We start from the raw sequence: 13,677 nt of genomic DNA on the forward strand, positions 1-13,677 counted from the left end.
TAAAACACATAGGAGGACTTAAGTTGGGAGTCTCAAATCCAAATTCGGGTTTTTCCACTCAAGCAGGTTGTATGACCTTGGTCAGCCCACCTTCACCTTGGCTTCCTTTCCAACAGCTGAGGATAAAATGAAAAGTGGATGTAAAGCCCCAAGCAACCTCTCAGGGTCCTCGGCTTAATTTCCTCTATGGGCGGGATTGTTGAGAAACACTGCTTTGAAAAAAATTCAGTGTAAGAAAAATTGTTAATTTTGAGCACAAGGACTTCCCTGGTGGTCCAGTGGTTAAGACTCCACGCTCCCAATGCAGGGGGGCCAGGTTCAATCCCTGGTCAGGGAACTAGATCCCACACGCCACAACTAAGACTTCACACGCCACAACTAAGAGTTCATATGCCACAACTAAAGATCTCGTACGCCACAACTACAACATCCTGCATGACACAATGAAGATCAGAGACCCTGAGTGCCACAACTCAGACCTGGCCCAGCCTAATGAAAACTAGAGTACAGAGGACTCCAAAGAGCCTTCACCCAGATTCATTAGTTGTTATCTTACCTTTTCTTTCTCTATACATACACTTTTTCTAAAAGTAAGTTCTAGCCATCATATGTCCCCTGAGGAGGTGACTCTTCCTTCGTAATTTATGTACTACTGTGTCATCTGAATTTATCAGTCTAACACAAGTAAATGCAACAAGAGAACTATCTCACCCAAGATTTTGATGAATGAAAAAATTTTCTTATACCTCTACCATACACTTAAGCAAGCAGACCAGACACAATTTACTTAGGAAACGTCTTAGCAACATTTTGTCAAAGGGGGGAACAAAAAAGAAGCAAAAATCCAGGAAAAACAGAAAGAAGAAAACTGCAGAAAAGGAACTGTGAGTGCCCACTAAGGGCAGGTTAACTGGGGGATGAGATTAAAACAGACCAGTGACCCTCCCCTGTCTAACACCCTCTTTTAACCCTGGGGCTGTGAATAGCTTTGGGACAAGGAGATATCTGTTCATTCACTCATTTAAGAGATACCAATTCATTCATTTCACTCAATAAGTATCAAGTAACTTCTATATATCAGGCATTATTCTAGGCAGAGGGGGTATAATCAGGAATGAGATAGACACAGACATGAATGTAAGATTAAAACTATAAAACTCTTAAAAAAAAAAAAAAGGAGCAAATCTTTATGATTAGGTTAGGCAGTGGTTTCTTTGATATGACATACAAAACAGAAGGAACCAAAAAGAAAAAGAAAAAACTGCATAAGTTGGACTTCAAAATTTAAAACTTTCAAAAGACACCATCTAGAAGATGAAAAGATAACCCACAGGATGGGTGAAAATATTTGGAAATCATAGATCAGTAAGAGACTCTAATTCAGAATATACAAAGAACTCTTACAACTCATCAATAAAAAGACCAACAACCCAATTTAAAAATGGGCAAATGATTGAACAGATATTTCTTCAAAGAAGGTATAGAAATTGCCAATAAGCACACAAAAAGATGCTCAACATTACTAATCTTTAGGAAAATGCAAAGCAAAACCACAATCAGATACCACTTCACATCTATTAGATTGGCTATTATAAAAACAAAAATGGAAAATAAACACATGTTGGTGAGAATGTGAACAAACTGGAACCCTCATACACTGCCGGTGGGAAAGAAAAATGGTGCAGCCACTGTGGAAAATGATTTGGCAGCTCCTCAAAATGTAAAAGAGTTACCGCATGACCTAGCAATTCCAATCCTTGGTGTATACTCAACAGAAATGGAAACAGATGACCACACAGAAACTCATTCTGGAACGTTCATAGCAGCATTATTCATAATAGCCCCAAAATGAAAACAACCTAAGTGTCCACCAACTGATGAATGGAAATATATGGAATACCCATCCCATGGAATATTATTATTCCACAAAAAGGAATGAAATACTGATACGTGTTACAACTTGGATGAAACTTGAGAACTTTATGTTAAGTGAAAAAAAAATCCAGTCATAAAAGGTCACATATCATAGGACTCTCTTTATATGGAATGTGCAGCACAGGAAAATATTAGGGAACTATAGCCCAAAACTGTCTGCCTTGGTCAGGCATGGTAATAACCACTTGCATGAGTTGTCTCACAACAGGAAGGTCCCCATAAGGAAGACAGTGCTGCCACTGAAAACTAACCAGGAAAATTTGGGAGGGGCCAAAAGGAGAGAGGAATCACCAAGCCATAGTATGTTCTGCTAACCTCCCAGAAACCCTCCCTTGGCAGAGAGACCCTGGCGCCACCAGAAAGGACCCCAGTCAGACCAAAGTGGGCATGAGCAAGATGACTGGCCACAGACAACCTGGTAAACTAATCCCGTGACCATAATAACTGAGACTGTGAGCCATGTGGCAGAGGAACCCTCTGCCCAGGAGGAGGGAACCCCCTCCTGGGTCCCCTCATCCCACTGTTCTCTGCCTGGGCACCCCTTCCCAATAAAGTCTCTTGCTTTGTAAGGACATGTGTCTCCTCGGACAATCTGCTTCCGAGTGTTAGACAAGAGCCCACTCTTGAGCCCTGGAAGGGGTCCCCCTTCTGGTAACAAATCCGTACAAACAGAAAGTAGATTAGTGACTGCAGGAAGCTGGGGGCACGTAGGAAGGTTAACAGCAGAGGGAACCTACTAATGGATATGAGGGTTCTTTTACGAATAATGAAAATGTTCTTAAATTAGATAGTGTCAATGGTTGCACAACTCTGTGAATACACTAAAAGCAACTGAATGTGTACTTCAAAAGGGTGAATGTTATGGTATGTGAATGATATCTCAATAAAGTTGTTATAAAAAAAATTAGATGGGCACATCACCCACTCTAATGGAGTTTATGGCCCTGCTGGAAAGAGATGACCATCAAAGGGTAAGGCAACTGCAGAATTCCAAACCGGGATCAGCACTGCAGAGGAAAGCTGTGGACGCTGGTAAAGATGCTCGTCTTCCCTGAGGGAGGGGAGGTCTGCCCTCTGAATGCAAACCCTGTAGAGATTTCAAGCTAGGATCTCTTCTCTGACTTATTCCCCCAGAGCCTGAGGCCACAACACCACTCTCTCAGTAGCCCTAAAGCTGTGATCCTGGAAGGTGCCTGATCAATTATTTCCTGTCCCTAACATTACACATGAAGAAACTGAATGTGACAAAGTCCTAAAACCCCAGGGGTTAACTAACAAGAAATATTAGATCTGAGACTAGAAGAATTTTAATGTATCCTTTTCCTCAACCTTTTATTATTTTTTTAAAATCATGAAGAAAATCTTTTCTAATAAACAATTTTAAATTGAAGTATAGTTGATTCACAATATTTTGTTAATTTCAGGTTACAGCAAAGTAATTCAGCTAACATACATATTTTTTCAGATTCTTTTCCACTATAGGTTATTACAAAATATTGAATACAGTTCCCTGTGCTATACAGTAAATCTTTATTCTTTAAATATTTTATATGCATCTGTTAATCCCATATTCCTAATTTATCTACTGCTCCTTTCCCCTTTGGTAACAAAGATTGTTTTTTATGTCTGTGAGTCCGTTTCTGTTTTATAAATAAATTCATTTGCATTATTTTTAGATTCCACATATAAGTGATACCACATATTTGTCTTTCTCTACCTGACTTACTTCATTTAGTAAGTTACATGATAATGCTGCTGCAAATGGCATTATTTCTTTTTTTAATGGCTGAATAATAATCTGCTGTATATATGTACCACATCTTCATTATTCATTCATCTGTTGATGTACATTTAGGTTGCTCCCAAGTCTTGGCTATTGTGCTGCTATGAACACTGGTGTGCATGTATCTTTTAGACATAGAACTTTCATCTTTTCTGGATCTATGCCCAGGATTGGGGTTGCTGGATGATAATGGCAACTCTATTTTTTTAGTTTTTTAGGGAACGTCCATACTGTTTTCCACAGTGGCTGCACCAGTTTACATTCCATTCCCTGGTGGTTCAGTGGTCAAGAATCCACCTGCAATGCAGGAGGCGTGGGTTCTATCCTTGGGTCGGGAAGATACCCCTGGAGAAGGAAATGTCAACCCACTCCAGTTTTCTTGCCTGGGAACTCCCACGGACCTGAACCTACAGTTCAGAGTCGCAAAGACTTAGCAACTAAACAACAGAACAGTGTAGAAGGGTTCCCTTTTCTCCACATCCTCTCCAGCATTTATTATGTGTAGACTTTTTAAATCATGGACAAAATCTTCACTTCTTTAAGGAATGGATTTTACTTCTTTGGGTATTTTTCATCATTGTTTGATGGATTCATGCTACCACACGGGACTTCAAGCTCCTTGAGGGTTCGAGTCTGGGTCTGCTCTTACTCCTTGTTTTGCCACTGCCCTGGTGTGACAAAAACATGGTCAGATGCCTGGAATTAAACGGCGAAGGAGTGAAGGGAGGGAGGGGGGGAGAAGAAGGGAGGGACTGCAGTGGTGAGTACTGACTACCCGGGGCGCAGAGGAAGGTGTGGCCACTTGTGTAGAGTAGCAAGTCAGTGGGAACCTCAAGGAGACCTGTCTAGTCAGATTCTAGAAGGACGTCTAGGAACTAACCTGTTGAAGATGAAGGGGAAAAGGAAGTTCAGCTGGAAACACAGCACCGGCAAGGCCACACTGGTGTCCCATCTGGGGAAGCTGGAGCCCTTGGACAAGCCAGAGAGGGAGAGTATGCCTGAACAAAGCAGGCTGCGAGGGTGGACAGGGTCTCAGTCTATGTGTCCTGCTAAGATGGTAAAGAACCCACCTGCCAATGCAGGAGACATAAGAGACACAGGTTCAATCCCCGGGTCAGGAAGATCCCTTGGGGAAGGGCACGGCAACCCACTCCAGTGTTCTTGCCTAGAAAATCCTATGGACGGAGGAACCTGGCAGGCTACAGTCCATGGGGTCACAAAAGAGTTGGACGTGACTGAAGGGACTTAACACGTAAGATATTCCGCCTGTCCTGTGGGCAATGGGAGCCAGCGAAGGGTTTGGAGCAGGGCAATGACAGTGAAGGGTTTAGAGCAGAGTGGCCTTGCGGGGAAGATCTCTCAGTCAGCCTCACCCTGGTATATAGCCAGACAGCTGGTAGCAGCAGCCAATTTGCGGCTGCAGCCCTCTGATCACCAGGACCCCCTCCCCACCCTCCAGCAGCCCTCACAAGCTTGCAGCCTACTTGGGTATTTCCTTTAAGCAGAGGGTTCTAAGGCCTCTTGACAAGAAGCAACAACAATCTCAGATTCTTAGTGTTCCATAGGCAACAGCTGCCGGAAATTAGCGAAGTGACCTTTGGCCCTGGCTGCACTGCCCTCATCCAGGCGGTTCAAAGGCTCCAAACACGAGAAGTCAGATATGCAATGTCCTGACTTCTCTCTGGTTTTAGCTCAGCCCAATAGAGCTTCGCTCCCATCCTCTGCATTTTTCCTTGTGTAGGAGAAGCTCAAAGCAAGATGCTGTAGGTCTTTCCTCTGCACACCCCCCTGCAGAAAGAGCCCACTGGCTTGAGCGGATTCTCTGAGGAAGCCCTCGGTACATAAAACAGCTATGGACCTTTGGAACAGGCAACAGCAGCTCAAGAAGGAGTCAGCAGGTAGGGCTTCATGGAAAAGGCTGTTCTCAAGGGTGTGCAGGCTTCTAGGAAGGGAAACAGCCGTCTGTGATGCTCCCCAGCTCCATTTCTGCTCGTCCCTCAGACACAGGTTTAATCGTCACTTCCAAACAGAGGCTTTCTCTGACCCCTCATCATTCTAAATCAGGTGCCCCTTGTAAGCACGCTGTTCTTCAGGGCCAGATATTTACTTATTTACGTGTCTCTTCCTGCTAAACTCTAGCTGCAAAGAGCAGGAGTCACATCCACCCTGCCAATACCAACTGCCCAGAGCCTGGCACAGGGGCAGGTGTTAAAAAAAATCTCTGCCTAAGTTAAAAAAAGGAATGAACATCTATCAGAAGGCAAGGAGGAAATGTACGTGCATGTTACTAAGTGAAAGAAGGCAATCTGAAAAGCCAACATACTATGATTCCAACTATATGACAACCTGGACTAGGAAAAACTACGGAGAAAGTGAAGAAAAAGATCAGTGGTTTGCCAGAGGTTGGGTGGGGGAGAGATGAACGGGGAGCACAGAGGACTTTCAGGGCAGTTAAACTACTCGGTACGGTCTGTAACGGTGGAGACATGTCATTCCACATTTGCCCAAACTCACAGAACGTACACCACCAAGAGTGAACCCCAGTGTAAACTGTGGTCTCGGGGTAATGCGTTTATGTAGGTTCACTACAGGAGCGCTTCCTGAGCTGCCCCTCACTGGCTGCTCTTTTGTTTCTGGAATTCAAGTGACGATTTGTAGGTTCACTGACTGTTAACAAATGGACCCTTCTGGTGGGGGCTGTGGATGCGGAGGGGAGGCGGGGTACAGGGGACATCTCTGTACCTTCTGTTCAATACGCTGTGAACCTAAAACTGCCTGAAAACACAAAGTCAGTTAAAATATAAGAATGAACACAAGGATATCCCTCCCTGTTCCAAATACACTCCCCCACATTTAAGGGAACAGCCCTGCACGGATTGTAACGTTAGGCAGTTCTGGGGTGGAATCTCACCTCCGCTATTTACTAACCCTGGACATATGAATTCTGAACCCCAGTGTCCTCACCTGAAAAGGAGGTCACACTGTCATAATGTAAAGCGTGTGGCACTTAACAGCACCTAGGCCTGCCTTTCCCTCAAACTGGGGAACCAACCTTCAGATAAGTTGAGCTTATCTGCCTCTGTCGGGCTCTCAAAGGAACCTGATTTGTACTGCTAAAGGAGACGTTCTACCTGAGGGTTTACAGCTGGGCTAGGGTGGGGAGAGGGGGGTGGCGGTGCAGAGAAAACAGCCTGCCTCCACGTGCTCTGCAGAGAGCCAAAGGAAATTAGGACTCTGAGCCTTCGCTTCTGCTCAGCACCTCAGAGCAGGTGATTCTTTGGGAAAGGAACAACAAACCAGGACGCCAGCATGCCTACCCTGTTTAGTTGAGAGTCTGGCCAATTATTCCCCTAACCCAATTGAAAGGGGGGGGGGGGGGAAGGCATCCATTACAAGGGCTTTGCTCTGAGGATCGCATTCCTCCCGGAGCACTCTTGACCTAAGGCAGCTCGAAGCAGCTGGGTGCACGAAGCCAGCCCCTCTGCTGAGCCGCCTGAATTCCAGAAACAAAAGAGCAGCCAGCAAGGGGCGGCTCAGGAAGCGCTCCTGGATTAGGCAGGCACTTGGCAGGCAGGCAGGCAGCTGCTGGCGAGGGCGGAAAGGGGGCAGGAACCGGCCAGGCAGGGTGACCGTGCTAGTGGTGGGGCCAGGGGCAGCATCAGCGTGGCCGGCACAAAAGCCACACGGAGAAGGGGCGGGGCGGAGGGGCAGGCAGAGGCTTCCTGAAACTCTCCCTCCCTAGACCTTTATCACCTGAGCCAGATGGGGAGAGCTTTCGTCTGCCCTTCCAGAAGGTTGATTGCCCAGTTTGAGCAGGTGGGGGCACAAAGACAGATGGTTGTGATGGGGTTGGGGAGGGCAGGTAGGTGGGAATCCACCTTTAAAAAAAACACCAAAAACCTGCTTTTGCTATCTCAGTTGTTATTGTTTAGTTGCTAAGTCCTGTCCGATTCCTTTGTGACCCCATGGACTGTAGCCCACCAGGCTCCTCTGTCCGTGGGATTTCTCGGGCAAGAATAGTGGAATGGTTGCCTTGCCCTCCTCCAGGGGATCTTCCCAAGCCAGGGATTGATCTGGTACAGTTAAGGGCAAATGAACATCTGCTGAATGAGGGAATGAATGTATTAATGAATGAATGGAGTGTTGTGTGATGAACACAGGTACAACCCAAGCAACACCAATTGAGGGAACTTTCCTCCACCTGGCGCCTTCTCTGCCCTCCTCCCCCAGGTCTCCCTTACCTGGTCCTGCACTCTTCCCTGGGGGTAACCAACATAGTTGGGGGACAGTCCCGGGATGAGAAACCCCAGAGGTGCCATCCTGGAGGAGAGGAAGGTGATGGGTGTCAAGACAGGCTGGAGTCCTTTAGAAACACTCTCCTGCCTGCCCAAGGGCTCTTCCAGAGGCTTCCAAAGCAGAAAGAGGGCTGCCTGAGAGGGGCAGGGCCCCGAGAAAGACCAGGGACAAGTGAATCATGACCAACACGAAGCCCCAAACCAAGTTACACACAGAGGCGGCAGGGCCGCCCGGAGCCCAGGCGTCCAGACCCCTCCCTCATCCCCAGCACTGAGGCACTCACTGACCTTGGCAGAGGTGGCAAACCCTGCACTCTTGCGCTGGGCTCAGATGTGTCTGGGAACAGGAGTGAGGCCAGCTCCAAGGGCAGTCTGATAGACCCGGAGCCCACAGCCAGGAGAGCTGGGCGGGGACCCCAGCCTGTCACTGCTGCAGGACAGATGGGCAGGAAATTCAGAGTGTGCTCCTCACACTCAGGCTCTGCTCACACTTTGAGGCTAACCTCAGAGGGCTCTGAAGGTCACATGCACTGTGAAAGTTCAGCCGGTCACCCCTGGTTTCTCACGATGGGAGGAAAGGAAGTCTTCATTTGACCCCGTGGTGTCCTGCACTGTGTTACTTTCTAATTGCCTATTAACCCACTCTTCCTGCCGATCTCAACTTAAAAGTCACTTCTGAAGAGAGTGTCCCCAGGGCATGCCCCTGTCAGAACTCAGGGGCATCCAGGACTTTCTATCCATCCCTCCACCCATCAGTCCACTGTCCTCCTTCACCCCTGACTGCAGACATCATGAGGGCAGGGACTGGGTTCGTCTTGTTCAGCTCTGGGACACCAATGCCTGACACAAAAGAGATACTCAATTCTTATAATCTCCAAATTTTGGGAACGGTAAACACTTGAAATGAAAAGGCAGGAAAAAACGAGTTACTCCTGATCTTATGTTGAATAAAACTATTCATCTAGCAGGGCAATTCGAACTACTCAAAGCCTGATGGTGTGGGTAAGGGTGTGGGTGATGCGATTCTAAACACTCAAAGCCTGGCAGTGTAGGGGTGGGGTTTGGGGGTGATGCTGAATTCCAGGGGAAAGAGAAAGCTGTCCTTGCCTTGTGGTGGCCTGTGCCTCAGTCTACCCAGCAGCAACATAGGGTAACCAAGGAGGAAGCAGGTCAGTGTTTACAGAGGACTGGAAGCTTTAAGAATCTAAATCATACCCTCCATGCTTGGTCATTCCAAAAACACTGCTTCCTGACATGTGTCCCATGACACCCCAGCCCCTGAAGAAGAGGATTCTGTGGGCCATTAGTTTGGGAAACACTGCATACCACATTGTGTGTGCATGCTCAGTCACTCAGTTGTGTCCAACTCTTTGTGATCCCACATACTGTCGCCCACCAGGCTCCTCTGTCTATGGGATTCTTCATGCAAGAATACTGGAGTGGGTTGCCATTTCCTACACCAGGGGATCTTCCTGACCCAGGGAACAAAGTGGCATCTTCCTGCAAGTCTCCTGCACTGCAGGCAGATTCTTACCTCTGAACCACCAGAGAAGCCCACTACTACATTGCTCCTTCCTAAAAAGCATCATATATTAGCCCATTAGAGGCCCAGAAACATTTGTTCAGACAAAACTCACAGTTCTGAGAAACTCTGGGTTAAATTTATCCACTGACCACTATCACTCCCACCCACCCTTTTCGGTGCTTTACGGTGCTGGCAGCTGGGACCCCAGCCCATCTGCAAGGCAAGACTCGTGAAAATCCCTGGCACACTGCCTAGTAATCTGATAACTCTAAACTTAGAGACTAACTGAAAAGTTTGCTGAGATGGAAAACCACAGCCTCCACCTGCAGAATGGCCCCTCGTAAGAACCCCCACGTGGCAGCGGTATTAAGGAGGCTAGGAGGGGCACAGGAGGTCAAAGACGCCAGCCACAGAAGTCCCAGGCAGCCGGGTGCTGGGTGCCCTGCCCTGAGGGGTCCGGGGACTGGGCCCCAGATTAACCCCCGCCTGCCCCATCCCATCTCACGCATGTGCCGTGAATGCGTGGTCAGTCACGTCAGTCGTGTCCAACTCTTTGCAACTCTGTGAACCGTAGACCGCCAGGCTCCACTGTCCATGGGCAGGATTCTCCAGGCAAGAACACTGGAGTGGGTTGCCATGCCCTCCTCCAGGGGGTCTTCCCAACCCAGGGATAGAACCCGTGTCTCCAGCAACTCCTTGATTGCAGGCAGATTCTTTACTGCTAAGCCACCAGGGAAGCCCATCTCACGCAAATATATATACAACTTTGGCAGCATCCTGTCCTCCATAAACACAGACCTGGGTTCCTCCTTGATAATCTCTGTTGTTTCTAAATAGACTGAGGTACATACTACCCCAAGGCAAGGACAGAGCTTTCTCTTTCTCCTGGATTATACCTCCCCTCTGGTCTTCATAACAATCTGGATTTGCTCATTATGACAAATAGTTTTATATAACCTCCCATTTCATATATATGTATCATATACATAATTTGAAAGCTTATATGTCATTAGCCAGACACTATGTCTCATGCATTTTGTCCTCTCATCCTCCAACAGGCCCACGAGATGGGGATCATTGGCGTCCTAGTGCTCCAGACCAGGATGGCTCAGAGAAGCTAAGTAACCTGCTGAAGGCCATCTAGTTAATGAAGGACATATCTGAATCTGGGCTTTCTGACTCTGTGCTCTTAAAACTATGTTTTGGGGCCTCCATGGGATACTTTAGGCTTGTGTTTTCCTTTCAAAATAATGTTATATGAAACCATTTATAAAATAAAGGCCATGGCAGCCCACTCCAGTACTCTTGCCTGGAAAATCCCAGGGATGGGGGAGCCTGGTGGACTGCTGTCTATGGGGTCGCACAGCGTCGGACACGACTGAAGTGACTTAGCAGCAGCAGCAGCACCACCCCTATAGAAATTTTAGAAAATACGATGAGTACTAAGAACATTAAATCACCAGTAATCCCACACCGGGAGATAACTGTGAGTCCATACAAGTCTCGTTACGTGCCCTTCTGACATTGCTTCTCTACACAGAGATGCCCCCCAACAACTGAACCCAGGCAGGGGAACTGCCACTAACACTAGCAGAACCCAGGAGACTGAGGCTCAGAAGTGCAATGGGCCAGGCCACACTGCCGGTCAGTGGCAAATCCTGGCGCGGACATCAGAGGAGCTGGCCAGGCCTGGGGTGGGACACGGCTTTGAGTGTGACAACTGCTGCATAAACAGGCCAAGGTGCAAAGCAGGGAGGAGCTGCCCTCCCACACCAGCCACGGAAAGAAACCCACTCGGGGTCTCCTCCCAGTGCCTCCCACCAAGCTCTTCCTCCCTGCTGCCAACTGCTGCCTCCCTAGGGAGGCTGGGCCTCCAGGCACCAGGCCAGCTGCTTGGGAAACAGCTCCAGGGCTTCAGTCCGCCTGAGAACAAAGAGCAGCAAGACGGTGAAGAAACACCGTGGGTAACCAAGGTGACCAACAGGAAATGGAGACTTGCAAATGGGAAGGGAGAGAGAAACGGGAGGGGTGGGCTGATTCTTCAGAGGCCTCAGAAGGACAGGTTGGAGACCTGGGAGGCCCTGCAAAGCCGGAGGATCACCCAACCCCTCCCTCCCCCTCGCGAACCGATTGCTTCATAGAGCCCAAGGAGGCATTTTCCGTAAAGAATCAACTTCTCTGCGGGAACATTATTTCAACATCCTCGAGAGGGTGGCCTGCGGTACATGAAGCCAGCACGGCTGGTCACATCCTCTCCTGCTGATGTCTGGCCTGCAGCTTCCTTCCAGCAGAGAGAGGTCACCCCAAGCCACCCCACCTCTCATGGGGCCCCCCGAAGTCTGCAAATCATAGGAGGGCCAGCTCCAAACACAGTTCCTCATTCCCAGGAGACAGAGCCACTGCCCTTCAGGGCACAAGGCAAGTCTGAGCAACCCCCTCCCCCCACTCCCAGGGTGACACCCTTACACCCCCCCCATAAAATGCCACCCCCCCCCGAGTTCTTCCTTAACAGCTTCCTGATATGACCCTGTCCCACACCTTCTGAACTGGAGGTGCCCCTCATTTTTCCACACCCTGTCACCTAGGGGCAGGGGTCATGGTGTGCCCCCTTCCATGCTGGTTCTTTGCAATAGGTTCAATCCTCACAAGTCTTCTCCTTTTCCCCTGGGTCACTATTCCAAAGCTGTGGCTTTCACGCCACACTTTCAGCTACCTGCCCTAATTTCCAGATTCCTTTTGATGCATTCTCCTGGGCATCCTGACCCTACTGTGCAGCCAGAAATGTGTCGGTAGTGGTAACCACCACCACTAAGCCCCAGCTGCTCCAGCTGGGATTCCAGTCCCCTGCTGATCTGGGCTCCCTCACCTGTGGCGTTGATCACAGGTGATCTGGGATCAACTGAAACATGGAGGCTGCCCCCCACCCCACCCCCCCGTACTGAGTTGGATAGCATCTCCGCCAGATTCACGCCCACCCAGAACCCTAGAACGTGACCTTATTTGGAAATAGTGTCTTTACAGAGGCAATCAAGATAAAATGAGGTCATACCTGATTAGAGTGGGCCCTAATCCAATGACTGGTGTCCTTATAGGAAGAGAAAACAGAGACACACAGACACACAGAGGGAAGACCAGGCAAAGACAAACACAGGAAGAGGGCCGGGTGAGGATGGAAGTAGAGAACAGACTGATGAAGCTACACGCCAAGGAATGTTGAGCATGGCCAGCAACCACCATATGCTGGAAGAAGCAAGGAAGGATCCTCCCTGAAAGCCTCTGAAGGGAGCACCATGCTGTAAACACTTTGATTTCAGACTTCTGGCCTCCAGAACTACAAGGGAATACACTTCTGCTATTGTAAGTCACCCAGTTTGAGGTAGCCCTAGGAATCTACTATAGTCCCCATTTGCTGTCTTGCTGACCCAGTCCTGCGATGGAGCTGGGCATATCTCTGCGCTTTACAAGCACTTCATGTGAGCCTGATGCTTGGCAGTAAGCTCCATGAAGGTGGAGAATTTTGTTTTGCTCACCACTTATATCCCCAGTGGCTAGCAGTGCATGGCACGTGATCAGCTGCTAAAAAACGTGCTGAATGAAAGAATGAAGGTGGAACAGCATGCAAGAACTAACTCCGCCTTGGTCAGGACATTTTAATTTTGTTCAGTCCCTCAGTTGTGTCTGACTCTTAGCGACCTCTTGGACTGCAGCACGCCAGGATTCCCTGTCCATCAACAACTCTCGGAGGTTACTCAAACTCATGTCCACCAAGTCAGTGATGTCATTCAACCATCTCATCCTCTGTTGCCCCCTTCTCCACCTGCCTTCAATCTTTCCCAGGATCAGGGTCTTTTCAAATGATTCAGTTCTTCACATCAGGTGGCCAAAGTGAGTTTCAGCTTCAGCATCAGTCCTTCCAATGAATGAAAGTGAAAGTGAAGTCACTCAGTCGTGTCCGACTCTTTGCGAACCCGTGGACTGTAGCCTACCAGGCTCCCCCATCCATAGGATTCTCTAGGCAAGAACACTGGAGTGGGTTGCCATTTCCTCTCCAAGGGATCTTCCCGACCCAGGGATCGAACCCAGGGATCGAACCAGGGTCTCCCACATTGGAGGCAGACACTTAAACCTCTGAGCCACCA

General features: G+C 48.4%; 1 protein-coding gene across 4 annotated transcripts in view; it reads right to left on the reverse strand.

Annotated features, from left to right (window-relative positions):
• The window catches only part of CCNJL (cyclin J like), a 103,031-nt gene that overhangs the window by 33,819 nt on the left and 55,535 nt on the right, over positions 1–13,677 (reverse strand). The window lies entirely within an intron of this gene.

Source organism: Cervus elaphus, chromosome 9 (assembly GCF_910594005.1).
Source record: "Cervus elaphus chromosome 9, mCerEla1.1, whole genome shotgun sequence".
Taxonomy (NCBI): domain Eukaryota; kingdom Metazoa; phylum Chordata; class Mammalia; order Artiodactyla; family Cervidae; genus Cervus; species Cervus elaphus.